The sequence below is a fragment of the Natator depressus genome, chromosome 1 (genome assembly GCF_965152275.1).
Source record: "Natator depressus isolate rNatDep1 chromosome 1, rNatDep2.hap1, whole genome shotgun sequence".
NCBI classification, from domain to species: Eukaryota; Metazoa; Chordata; order Testudines; family Cheloniidae; genus Natator; species Natator depressus.
This window is the reverse complement of record NC_134234.1, coordinates 154,549,229-154,562,394: the sequence shown is the minus strand read 5'-3', so window position 1 is coordinate 154,562,394 and position 13,166 is coordinate 154,549,229. Positions and strand designations below refer to the sequence as shown.

At 49.0% G+C, this 13,166-nt stretch overlaps 1 protein-coding gene across 4 annotated transcripts in view; it reads left to right on the top strand.

Annotated features, from left to right (window-relative positions):
- Positions 1–1,107: 1,107 nt before the first annotated feature.
- AGPAT3 (1-acylglycerol-3-phosphate O-acyltransferase 3) overlaps positions 1,108–13,166 on the top strand; it is a 143,274-nt gene continuing 131,215 nt past the window's right edge. For 2 of the 4 annotated variants that reach the window (XM_074969322.1, XM_074969294.1), the window contains exon 1: positions 1,647–1,918. The gene's annotated coding sequence lies outside the window, so the exon portion shown is untranslated. Of the gene's footprint in view, positions 1,169–1,646; positions 1,919–5,979; positions 6,247–13,166 lie in introns of those variants that run through there. The other 2 variants (XM_074969304.1, XM_074969313.1) reach the window with 2 other exon arrangements.

Genomic DNA, 13,166 nt, shown 5'->3' with positions numbered 1-13,166 from the left:
TACATGGATCTTCAATCCTACACTTGAATGGCTTTGTTTTTGTGGACTTAAATTAGATACAGAATTGTACCTTTATTATTACTATTTTTATTTCAGTGGCACCTATAGTTTTCTGTGTTATTAAGCACGTTAAGGAGTCCTCATGATGTCATCTCCATATTTCCATAAATGTTCCCCGCCCCCCTTTGTTTATAATCCTGGGTTTCAAACAGACCTGTGTTTGTGCTTTTTAAAAAGAAAAGGAGTACTTGTGGCACCTTAGAGACTAAGTACTCCTTTTCTTTTTGGAATTCAGACTAACACGGCTGCTACTCTGAAACCTGTGCTTTTTAAGGTCTTCATCCAAAGGCCATTGAAGACAGTGTAGAGAGAGCCCTTGACTTAATGGGTTTTGGGTCAGGTCCTAAATGCAACATGCCAGAGTTCAAATGTTGGTCATTACAAAGAGACAATACCCAGAATGCAGGGGAGACAAGGTGGGTGAGGTAATATCTTTTGTTGGACCAATTTCTGTTGGTGGAAGAGACAAGCTGTGCATAGAGCTCTTCAGGTCTGGGTGAGTGGGTCCCAGATCTGAAGAATGCTGTGTAAGCAGGAAAGTGTGTCTCTGTCACTAAGTTGGTCCAATAAAAGATATTACTTCAAACCCCTTGTCCCTTTAATACCTTGGAGCCAACAGGTTTAGAACAACACCGCAAACAGTGGGACACAATCAAAGGAAAACAGCTGGTCACTTTGAACGATGTGGGCTATAGATACATATTAAATACATCATTTTATTTTCAACTTTGTTATTAGAGAGGTAAAAAAAAAACCCCAACCTCACAATAAAATATGAGTGGACACCAGATTTGTGTGGGTGACTGAGGTAAGTCTAAACCACTTTCTTTCTTAATGAGGAATAGCAGAGAGACCATGCTTAATTTGTGTCAGGGCTTGCCAGGGCTGAGCCCTGGCACCTCTAGGCTCAGCAGTTTATAGTCCTAGACTCCCAGCACCCCTGGGTTCGCCCTGTCAGTTATGAAAGTAAAACAATCGCTTGAGCCCCAGCACTTCTTTCTTTACAAATTAAGCACTGCAGAGAGGTACAGCTGCTCCTAGGCCCATGCCTGGGGCTGGCACACGCTGCGAGGGAGATGAATGAATGAGACGTCGAAAAATTAAGAGGGTAAATAAATCCTGCTCATTCAGCCCCCGAGGCAGGGACTTTAATGCCTACTGCTGCAAACCCATCCCGCCGCGAATTTCCCAGCCAGCAGGTCTGCGACCGTGTCCCCGCCACCCTCCCGGGGGAGGGACGGGTGACGCCGGGGTGAAGCCGCCGGGCAGCCGCAGCCCTCCCGCTCCAGGACAGACGCGTGAGGCTGAAGGCGGGGCAGGCAGGCTGCAGGAGGGCGCGCGGGACTGGGGTGGGGGAGCGGCGGGTTCACCCTGCCCCAGGTGGGAGCGGGAGGCCGGGGCTGGGCGGTAGCCGCAGCAGGGTTGCTTTGGGCCCGGAGACAGAGCCCAGCCGGGCTGGGCTAGGGCAGGGGGGGCGAGAGCTGGAACCCCCGCACCGGCCCCGACCGCCTGGCCGAGCCCCGACCTCCCCCCCCCCAGCCGAGCTCTCCTGCCCCCAGCGGCCCGGGAGGAACTGAACCGAACCATCGCTGCACAGGAAGTAGCGGCTGCTGGGAGAGGAGCAGCGGAGACGGCAGCATCTGCCGCACTCAATGAAAGAGACTCGCAGGGACCCAGCCCGCGGCCACGATCCTACCCCCGCTCCGCCTCCCGGGGAGCAGCGGCGGTGCCAGCACCCAGGGCAGGCTCTGAGCAGGGCAGTCGCTGCTGCTGCTGGAGGTGGCGGCGGCGGCCAGGCGGCTGGAGCCGAGCCGGGCAGGAGCCGCTTCAGCTAATCCGGAGGAGGCGGCGGCGGCAGGTTTGTGCTGCTCTGGCTGAAGGGGGTCGGTGCAGGGGAGGGAGGGAAGGAGGGAGGGGGGTCGGGGCATCGCTGCTGTCTGTGCCGTGCTCGGCTCTGGCCTTGGCTGGGGCTGCCCCTTGTTGGCCGGCGTCGTGTGCGCGTCTGCCGAGCGCAGCCCTTCCCCGGGGAGCTCCTCCTTCAGCCCCTCTCCCTTCCCCAGCTCCTCGCTGCAGCCCTGCCCTAGCGCCCTCTTGCCAGCTACCCCTTCCCCGAGCCGCCCTCGCCTTGGCGCGCCCTTAGCTCCTCCTGCCCCCTCCCTGCGGCCCCACTCGGTGGGCGCCTTTCACCCCAGCGTCCTAGCTCGTCTCGCTCTCCCCAGCACACCGCACTGAGACCGCTGCTCCCGGGCCCCAGCTCCCCTCCCAGCCCCGCTGGGCACCGGTGCCGCCCCCCTTGCTGCTGGGGATGGGTGGGAATTTTCACACCCCCCGGGGGGGGGCAGAGGGTAGGTGACATCTTGCCAGTCTTCCCGGCGTGTGCGCCCGGGATGCACATGGCGCGGGGCTGGCGCTAAGCGGCGGCGGCAGCTCCTGTCTGCAGCACCTCTCCCAGAGCAGCCGCTCTCCTTTCTCCTCCCACCCCTGCGCCGCTGCCGGGCACTGCCCCCTTGCGCCCCCCGCCGTCCGCCCTTCCCGGCGCTGCAGGGAGAGGAGGAGCTGCCACGGGGAGGGCGGCTCCGCCCAGCCCTGGACCCCCGGTGGCCGCTCCCTCCCCGCGGACCTCGCTGGCGGTGGGTTGAGGCTCAGCCCCTGCCCCGCAGCCGGGGGCTGTGATGTGCGTGTGAAAGGCCGGCGCTATAGCAGGAGAGCGGGGACCACAAGCAGCCGCCACAGCCTCATCTCCGTTCAGCTCTTCCGTTTTCTGCTCCTTGTCAGTGGGGCTGGGGAACGCCCAGGGTGACCAGATAGCAAGTGTGAGAAATCAGGATGGGGGTAGGGTAATGCAGGCCTATATAAGACAAAGCCCCGAATATCAGGACTGTCCCTATAGAATCGGGACATCTGGTCACCCTCAGGCTTGGCCCCTTGATTTCCGTTGGGATTTGGCTAAGGGGCGTGTGTGCGCGCACAGGCAGAATCGCTGCATTAGAAGGGCTGTGCTCTGGGATGTTGCTTTTGTTTGTGTTTTTATAAATGTCTGAAAAGCCCTGTATGTGTGATCCATGGAAGCAAATAGGAGAGGAGAAGCAGGGAGGGGATATACTCACTGAGTATGTCAAGCTATACTGAGGGCATGTCTACACTTGCAGATGTAGAGCACTTTGAGTTAAACCTGCCTTCAGAGAGCGCAGTAGCTTGACAAAGCCCTGGCTGGGATGATTTAATTGGGGTTCGGTCCTGCCTTGAGCAGGGGGTTGGACTAGATGACCTCCTGAGATCCCTTCCGACCCTGATATTCTATGATTCTATGAAAGCGCTGCAGTCTGTCCACACTGACAGCTGCAAGCGCACTGGCGTGGCCACATTTGCAGCACTTGCAGTGGCATTGGGAGCAATGCATTATGGGTAGCTATCCCACAGAGCACCTCTTCCCATTCTGGCACTGTGGTTTGTGGGAAGGGGACAGGGGGTGTGGGGCATTCTGGGTCCTATCCCAATGCCCCGTGATGCATCGGTTCGTATCCCAGCAATCCCTGTGCTTCTGTCCACATTTGGCACCATCTTTCAACGTTTTTGTACTGCGCGCTCTGTCTTCCCTTTCGGTCTGCGGGAATGGAGCCCGCACTGCTGAGGAGTACGCTGATGAGTCTCGCCAGCACGTCACATTTGGCAGTCGAGTTATTCCTTATGATCCAAAGTGACCGTGAGGGCTCCGATGATATCGACTCGAGTAACGCATATGACACGAGTTTGCTTGTGGCATTCACGGACATGCTCACCACCATGGAATGCCGCTTCTGGGCTCAGGAAACAAGCACTGAGCGGTGGGATCACATCGTCATGCAAGTCTGGGATGACAAGCAGTGGCTGCAGAACTTTTGGATGAGAAAAGCCACTTTCATGGGACTGTGTGATGAGCTCACCCCCACCCTGTGGCGCAAGGACACGAGATTGAGAGCTTCCCTGACAGTGGAGAAGCGGGTGGCTATTGCAGTCTGGAAGCTGGCAACTCCAGACAGCTACCGATCAGTTGCTAACCAGTTTGGAGTGGGAAAGTTGACCATTGGAATCGTGTTGATGGAAGTTTGCAGGGCCACTAATCGCATCCTGCTCAGAAGAACCGTGACTCTGGGTAACGTGCATGACACTGTGGATGGCTTTGCACAGATGGGTTTCCCTACTGCGGAGGGGCGATAGATGGCATGCATATTCCATTCTGGGACCAGCCCACCTAGCCTCCGAGTACGTTAATTGGAAGGGGTATTTCTCTATGGTTCTCCAGGTGCTTGTGGATCACTGTGGGCGTTTCATTGACATTAACACAGGCTGGCCCGGAAAGGTGCATGACGCACGCATCTTTTGGAACACTGGCCTGTTCAGGAAGCGGCAAGCTGGGACTTTTTTCCCAGACCTGAAGATCACTGCAGGGGAAGTCGAAATGCCCATTGTGATCCTTGGAGACCCCACCTACCCTTTAATGCTGTGGCTCATGAAACCCTACACAGGGAGCCTTGACAGCAGCAAGGAGAGGTTCAACAACAGGCTGAGTTGGTGCATAATGACTGTGGAGTATGCTTTTGGCCGTTTAAAGGGCTGCTGGCGCTCTCTGTATGGGAAGCTGGACTTGGCTGATGACAGCATCCCCGCGGTTATATCTGTGTGCTGTACCCTCCATGACATTTGTGAAGGGAAGGGTGGACGATTCACTCAGGCATGGAACTCGGAGGTTCAACACCTGGAAGCTGAATTTGAACAGCCAGAGAGCAGGGCTATTAAAGGGGCCCAGTGTGGGGCTGCAAGGATTAGGGATGCCTTGAGGGAGCAATTTGAGGCTGAAAGCCACCAGTAATGTCTGGTGCCCTGCACGGGAGTGAAGTGCAGTGGTTCCAATGTTAGTAGGAATCTGTGTTTGCTATGCTGACTTGCAGTGCCTGTTTCTTTCCTGGTTATCTTTTACTTTATGCAATAATAAAGAATATTTTCAAAGCCAAAAAATCCATTTATTGAAAAGAAACACAACTGCTTGGGAAACAGAAAGGGCAAGGGGGTAGGGTGGGGAATGGTACAATCACAGATTTGCGTATGTCCTGTTATCATACTCAGCCTTCCTGTCTGGAGTGCTGTGCAGTGAGTGCTGCACTTCAGGCTGGCTATACTGCATGGTGATGGGGGTTGAGTGCAGTGGGTAAGGGTCGTAGTTTTCAGGGCTGGGTGGTGAAGCTACAGGTGTTGGAGGCAGCTGGTGGCGGTAAGAACCTGGATGTTGGGGAAAGTGGGTTGGAGGTGACGTGGGGGCACAAGGGAAAGTTTTCAGGGCTGCAGGGGTCAGGGGGGCATGGTAGTGCTCCGCCTGCATGGCTACGAGCGCCTGGATCGAGTCCGCTTGGCGCTCCATTATGCTTATCAGTCGATCCGTGCTTTGCTGCCAGAGCACCGCGCTTTTGTGCCAGCACTCCTCATTCTGCTGGTGGATCCTCCTTTCACTGTCCCGCCATTCCTGCGCTTTTTGATTTTCGTTACTTGAATGCTGCCTTACTTCATGCAACATGTCTTCCTTGCTTCTACGTGGCCTCTTTCTGATTCTTTGGAGTCTTTCGGCCGGTGATAACACGGATGGCTGAGATCTCAAGGTTGCATCTGTAAAGGCAAAATGCAGCACTTAACAGAGGCAGTATTGTTCACACCAGGCAGAGCAATGATTTTCCCATACTTAAGGGCAAGCACAGTCTACACAATAGCATAATTTGCCTGTCCCAAAGCGAGCGCACATAACCCATGGGAGCCCCAAAATGGTGAGTAAGCACATTGTCAAGCGTGATTGTTCCACGGCTGTACTGTCCTATGGGTTTCTGTGCCTTGGGGAGAGCCAACAGTGGCAGGGGGCCCCTATACTGAACATTGTCCCCACATTTTCCACAGGAGTTCGTCCTGGAAGATATCTCGCCGCTGAGAGTGACCTGGGAAGCAAGGGAGGGTCTTCTACTGCAATGCGGCTTCCGCCCTGGCCCATATGCAGCTTGCCTGTGTGCAGCAATGGTCCTCCCACCCCTCACGGCACAGTGGCGCGGACAAGTTAGCCTTACTGGGACAAGGACCACAGTGGCTCTCCCGAGAAACCTGCGCAAGCGCGTTGCCCAAGTTCTGGATGAGACCTTTGAAGAGATCACTGAGGCTGATTACCACAATGTGAGAGAGCAGCTCAACACCCTATTCCACATCTAGGCATGCATGCTGCCCTAACCCTCCTCGCCCCAAGAGCTCACACCAACTAACTTCCTTCCCAAAATAAAAGCCGCTTACTGGGAACCTCCTCTGGTGTTTGTCCTTCCCCAAGCCCCGGCCGCCACATCTGGCTACCTTCCTCCTGGCTTGAGAACAGCTCCTGGCTGCATGCATCTAGGGATGCTGGGGTGTCTTCCTCCTCAGCACCCTCGCTCCTGCTTTGCTCCTCCTCCTCCTGCCTTGTTGCACTGGGCTCTGAAGTGTCCAAGGTGGTCCTCGGAATGGAGGTGGGGTCGTCCCCAAGTATCACGTCCAGCTCTTTGTAGAAATGGGAGGTCGCAGGGGCTGCACGGGAGCGGCTGTTTGCCTCGCGGGCTTTGCGGTAGGCATTGTGTAGCTCCTTCGCTTTAACCTTGTACTGCAGTGCATCCTGGTCATGGCCCCTTTCCATCATGTCCCTTGATATCTGCCCTAAGGTATCGTAATTCCTACAGCTGGAGCGCAGCTGGGTCTGGACAGCTTCCTCCTCACAAACACTGATGAGGTCCAGCACCTCACCATTGCTCCATACTGGGGATCTCCTGGTGCGTGGAGGCATGGTCACCTGGAAAGATTCGCTGAGAGCACTCCACGCCTGGCTGAGCAAACAGAGAATTTAAAGAGCGGGTCTGACGGTTGGTCACCTGAGGGCAGGGCAGTAGAGTTCAAAGTGATGACCAGAGTGGCTAGAACAGGCATTGTGGGACACTTCTGGAGGCCGATCAGAGCGCACTATAGGACCAGGGTGTCCACACTGGCGCCACGGCGCTCCAGTGGGAGTGCACCAAACCTTATTCCACTTGCCGAGGTGGAGTACAAGGAGTGCTCTAGCCACGGAGTCAGAGCTCTCTACATGCCTTGCCAGTGTGGACGGGTAGTGTGAGCTAGTGCGCCCGGGGCTCCTTTAATGTGCTCTAGCTCGCAAGTGTAGCCAAGCCAAGTATATCTGAAGAGTCCAGCTGTCTCAGCTGGTCGAATTGTAGGTGGACATTTGGAAGGTGCTATAAAGAAGAAAATATAGAAATACAAAATGCTACATTAATAGCATCTTACATCAAAGAATTTCAGAGTGCTTTGCTTAAGCTGCCCTCATTAGCCCTTGGCAGTAAATATTGTGCACAATAACATTAAGACCTCCCCCCCCCTCCCCCTGTCACTAGTGCAATGAATTGGATACCGATTTTTTGTTTCTTAATATTCATTATTGAAAAGCAGAAAATATGTCACTTGTCCTTTTCTCGCTGAAATCTGCCCTGCCTCTGTTAAGATGAAGAAGAAGCATGTGCAGAAAACGATGAAAGAATGGTTTAAAAATAAATAAGAAGCCTACTTCTGAATGGCTTATCTGTACATGAGCAGATAGCATGTAACTACAAAATGGAGAAGAGAAAACCCTGAGGATTTAACAGCCTCAACCAAATATAATATTGCTGTGCCATGGATTCTCTTAGGAGGATGGTGATGGGTGTAATAAAATGTTAATCTAATGTATAGGCACCCAGATCAATAGTAATGATTCTTTCATAACTTTCAGTGTAACTTTTTCTTGGAACTCTGTTTATGTTGAAACTTTTGTTAATGCATGTGTTAGGCCAGGTCTATACTACAGACCTATATCAATATATCTACATTGCTCAGGGGTATGAAAAGTCTACACCCCTGAATAATATAGTTATACCGACCTAACCCCTGTGCAGACAGTGCTATGTCGACAGGAGATCTTCTCCTGCTAACATACCTATCACCTCTCGGGGAGGTGGGATTAAATATGCCAACAGGAGAAGCTCCCATCGGCGTAATAACATCTTCATATAGCAACTGCACCACTGTGCCGTGCACAATGTACAGCTGCGCTGCTGTAGCACTGTATTTGAAGATAAGCCCTTAGCAAACTGGCCAGTTGGCACCTCATTTTCCTTGAGCACTACTTTTGTTCTTGAGGCCACCATCTCTCCTTGGATCTTTATGTTTTCTCTCTCTTTTCAAGGGAAGGGGTGTAGTAGTAGGGGAAGGTGAGGAAGTGTTACAATACTGTTGATAATTGCTTTCCCTTCAGACTGCTAATAAACTGCTCATGGTTTCAGCAAACTATTCTATTTTCAAGTCCAATGTAAACTTAACTAATCTTTCACCCTTTCTTCCACTCTAGAGCTAACAGTTCAGGGTCCAGAATCACAAATGTTTGACAACAGGTGAATTGCTGTTCTGAATCTGAGTTCTTAGTAGTAAAGTGGTGAACATCTGGCCTGTCTTGACAGCATTTCTTTTGGTGTGAAGTGTTACATTTGGAATTTTAGTTTTATTTTTGTCTGTACTATAACAATTTTTTTTTTTTTGCTAGATTCTTATGTGATTAACTGATTAAACTTACAGGATTGTAAGCATTGATTTCACTTACAGTGGAACAGATAAAACGTTCATTTAGATTCTTGGGCAGTGTCTACACTACAGAAACTGCTGATTGACACTGGGTGTTAAATGCAGTTGCCCGTTCTCAATCTGTCAGGTGTCTGGCATGCTTTGCTGCACCTGTTGAACTCAGCGGAATCCACACTAGTTGGACAAGTGCTTCTAACTGCAGATGTGAGTCACTGCACTTTCTGTAGTATAGACAGTCTTGCATTCAAAAGTTGTCCAGCTTAACTGTTCTGGCTTTGAAAAACAGTGATAAGTTTATCTTTTAGTTACAGGAAAACAATCAAAGCATCATGTTTCTTGGCTCCTTGATTTTTAGACCCATATCTGCCTCCCTCCCCTATATATTTGGTGTCACCAAACTTTTACGATAAACATTACTTGCATTAAAAAAATAAAAAAGCTGACTAATAAAATTGAATTAAAAGACTTCATCCACGTGGTCTAAAATGGCACCATCTCATGTTATGCTTTCTACGTTACTAATTTCTCATTTTAGTTCTTCTCTCCCATATAAATGGCCTTGGCATGCTGGAGAGATACAAACTACGGGCCTCTAACTGTAGCTTGAATCTAACACGTATAGCAGAGGGAAACCAGTTGGATTGTCTTATCTGAACACACTCAGTCTTGCAGCACCATTTATAGTAACTTTGTGTGGTTTGGCAGTGCACTGCAGATAGCTTGCTCATGAGCCTTTCTGGGGAGTAAATTGAGCTAGCATTGCACCTTGAGCGGTGAGTTGCTTTCTGGCCAAATTTGAGATTAGGGTTGGTTTTATCAATTGAGTTTCCCTGACTGTGGTCACTGAAGTTATTATCTTGAACTGAAATATAAGAAATTTTAGTTTCCATAGAGCCTAATTTTTAATTTTCTCAAACAGATGTTTCAGGAAACAAAATTCTATCTATATAGAATCCTTTCCAGTTAAAAGTGCTTATGTTCTCTTTTTCCAATCATAGAATGATAAAGCTATTGCCCTCTGTCATAGTTGTTTTACAAAATGAAACTGTTTGCTGCACATTCCACTATTAGTTTTATTATTTCTTTTGGTTTCCATCTGCAGAAAGACTCTTTGTTTTGAAGTCCTAATTGATGTTTTGCTTATTTATAAAACTACTACTGAGTTGTTGGATTAGGAACTTTACTCTTAAGGGGAAAAGTATAAATAAGGTATTCCTGTTAACCACAGTGTATTTATCACTGAATTACTAATATTGGTGAAAGCATCCTGCTACACTTTTTCTTAAAAAGTTGTATCTTTCCCTTCTCCCCTTGCTTATTAAAACATCAACACAGTGGTGCTTCTCATTGCTTATTTCTCATCATCTTAGTTATTTCAGTCAAAAACTGTTGAACATGAGCACTAGATATTTCTTTTCATGTTTTAAAAGTATCTATGTTGCCAGTCTTACTTTCCTGCATATATTGAATGTAGAGGGTTTTTTCTTTAAAGACTTGTTGACTGTTTACACTTGAAGCCATTGGTTCATTGGTGAGAAGGGGGGGGCCTGTGGCTATTCTTCCTGCTTTAAACAGCTTGGTGCAGACCCCCAAAAATCACTAGAAGCAGTGGAACCTTCAATTTCAGCATATCTAAGATTTTTTTTCCCCACCGTCTGTAGTGACATGCTTCCAATAGTAATTATCCCTGCCTACTCTCACCCCTCAAGAAATGTAATGTTAAGACTCTGCACTGCATTGGTGTGCGTGTGTGTTTATTAAAAACAAAAAAAGTACTTAAATGTTTGAGTACCTAAAGGACGAGTATGGAGAGAACTAGTTCTTTTTGTCTGATCTCCACAGAACAGGGTACACAGATCTTGTAGAAAAACTAAGGAGGTTAGGGTGGGTGGGAGGTAGAATCTTTTATTTGTTATTGGAAGCAAGAATTCACTTGGCATTTTAAGGGAAAACTCAATTTTATAAATGCAGTTGCTTCAAGAGGCCAAAATTACAATTTCTTCTGTGTCTGTGATTGCCCTATTCAGTTTTATTTCAATGCAGCTGAAGACTCATTCATTCACCAAATGTAAGCACATTTCCTGATCTGGAGAATAAGTATAGGAAATACTCCCAACTAAAATTTTATTGAAAACATGTAAAATTGTAAAGCTCTTATTTGTTGTGGGTCATGTTTGTTTTTTTTGTTTTTCTTTAATTTTTGGAGTAGGATTACAGATAAGCAGTAATGCTAAGTAAGTATCCTGTGACAGTGAGAAGGGATGGGAGAAAAACTATATGAAAGCAAGTTGCCAATAACTTTTCTGAGCAGGGCAAAAGTTAAAGTGAACATAGCACTCGTATGTTGCCATATGCTGAGTACAGGTCCCATTGTATATCTTTTCTGTGTGTAAAACTAGACAAGAAAACAAGAAATCTTTGTCAGCACTGAATATTGTAGTAGTGAGATGTAAAATGTGTACAATAAACTCATGTATAGGCACATGGAGTGTACATTATTTCAATATAAGAAATAATTGTATCATCAAAGACTAATGGATGAAATATCTTTTTTGTGTTTTGATGTATTAGGAGATTTCCTCTTGTTATTGCTACAGTTACTCCTGCGGGAATTCTGTGCCAAAACATTAAACAATCTGTGCACAATATTTTAAAATTCTGCAAAATTCTGCATTGTGTTATTTTATTTGCCAAAATAACACAATGTAATCATGCCAGTTTCAATTATTTTGGTAATTTATTTCAAAATACCAGTCAGCATGTCTGTAACAACACAGACGACAAAAATTATTCAGGAAATGTTTTTTGACAAATGGATTCCTTACTAGGCATATTAGTTCAGAACTTTGAGTCATAATTCATTTAAATTACAATACAGACATGTATTTCCCGCACCCCTCAGAAGCAGTGCAAAGGCTTGGGGAAGTCAGGGGTAACAGAGGAGCTGAGGGAGAGGGAAGTAATTGCTGGGAAGGAGTCTGGGAGCAAACCTGGAGGGTTGTTGGGTGTGGTTAGGAGAAGTATGGAACAGGAGGTTTTTTTTGGAAGGGGAGGGATTGTTAGGGAGCTTCCCCCCTGCTGACCATGGCTGACCTCTAGCTTCTCTCATTCAGTCATGCACATCTGTCCCTGTCCCCATGTGTCCCTGCATCCCCACTCAGCCACCCTTCCACTCCGATTCAGCCAGCCCCCCATCCTCATGTGTCCCTGCACCCCCTCCTCCGTCCTTATGCATGCTTCAGGGCAAATCTACATTTAAAACGCTGCATTGGTGCAGCAGGTAGGGTCCTAGAGCCCAGGCTCCAGCCAGAGTTTGGAAGTCTACACAGCAATGAAACATCCCTGCAGCCCGAGCCACGCAAGCCCAAGTCTGGCATGGCCAACCGCGGTTGTCTAGTTGCTGTGTAGACATACCCCTAGAGCCCAGGCTTGAATGTCTATATTGCAGTTTTACAGCCCCACAGCCCGAACCCTGTGATCCAGAGTCAGCTGACATGGGCCAACGAGTGTTTAATGGCAGTGTAGATATACCCTCAGAGACACAGGGCTCTGACCTGGGATTGGCACAAAGAAACAGGGAGAGGAAGGAAAGATGATAGCTACAGTATCATGGCTGAAGGGAGCCATGATCTTTGCCAGTCTGAACTCCATCTTATCCTTGGCTTCTCTATGCTAAATGAAGGATTTTCAGATTCTCTATGTCAGGTGACTAATAAATTGTTACCTTCTTTTGAAAAGGTTGCCTGGTGTCAGTGCAAATACCTACTGAGAGCATTGTGTCCTGAATGAGTAAAATCTAAGCCTTCCCTCGCCGTCTGGCTTGGCTGGACTCACTTCAGGAAGCCATGGAGAAGGATTGCTGGTGCCCAAAGACCCAGTTTGCAAGTCATGAAGGCCATGGGCCTGCGTCTGGGGAACCGTGTGGATCCTTGAGGTCTGGCATGCTAAAGGAGTCATTCCCAAAGGACTGGTTACAAGCTGGGATGTAGACCAGACACTAGCCAAGATGAGTTTTCAGCCAGCCAGCTTCCATGTGAGCTTAGTGGCTTGTGGGGATATGCTTTGGCCAGCAAACCTGACCTACTCCCAGGCATTGTAAGTTTGAAACCTACCCTTAGCAGAATTCTGAAAATGAAAGATGCAGATTTTGCTAATATCTGCCTCTGTCAAGGGGGGTTTTATTTTGTGCTTGTGTAGTTTGAGTATGGCAGATAATTCAGAAGGTGCTCAAACTGTTTTCCAAAAGAAAAATTACAGATGTGAATGCTTGCTGTGAGGGGTGGGGGGGAGAGGGGATTGGGGCTGTGGTGAGGAATGGGGGGGGATTATGGGGATGGGTGGTAGCGGTGGGGGGTCCCTCAGGTCCAGGGAGGGGATGGGAATGGGGGAGTGGGAGAAGCATGTGGGACACTGTGCGGGACATGGGGATGGATAGCAGGTGGAGTGGGGGACCCCATCAGTCCCAT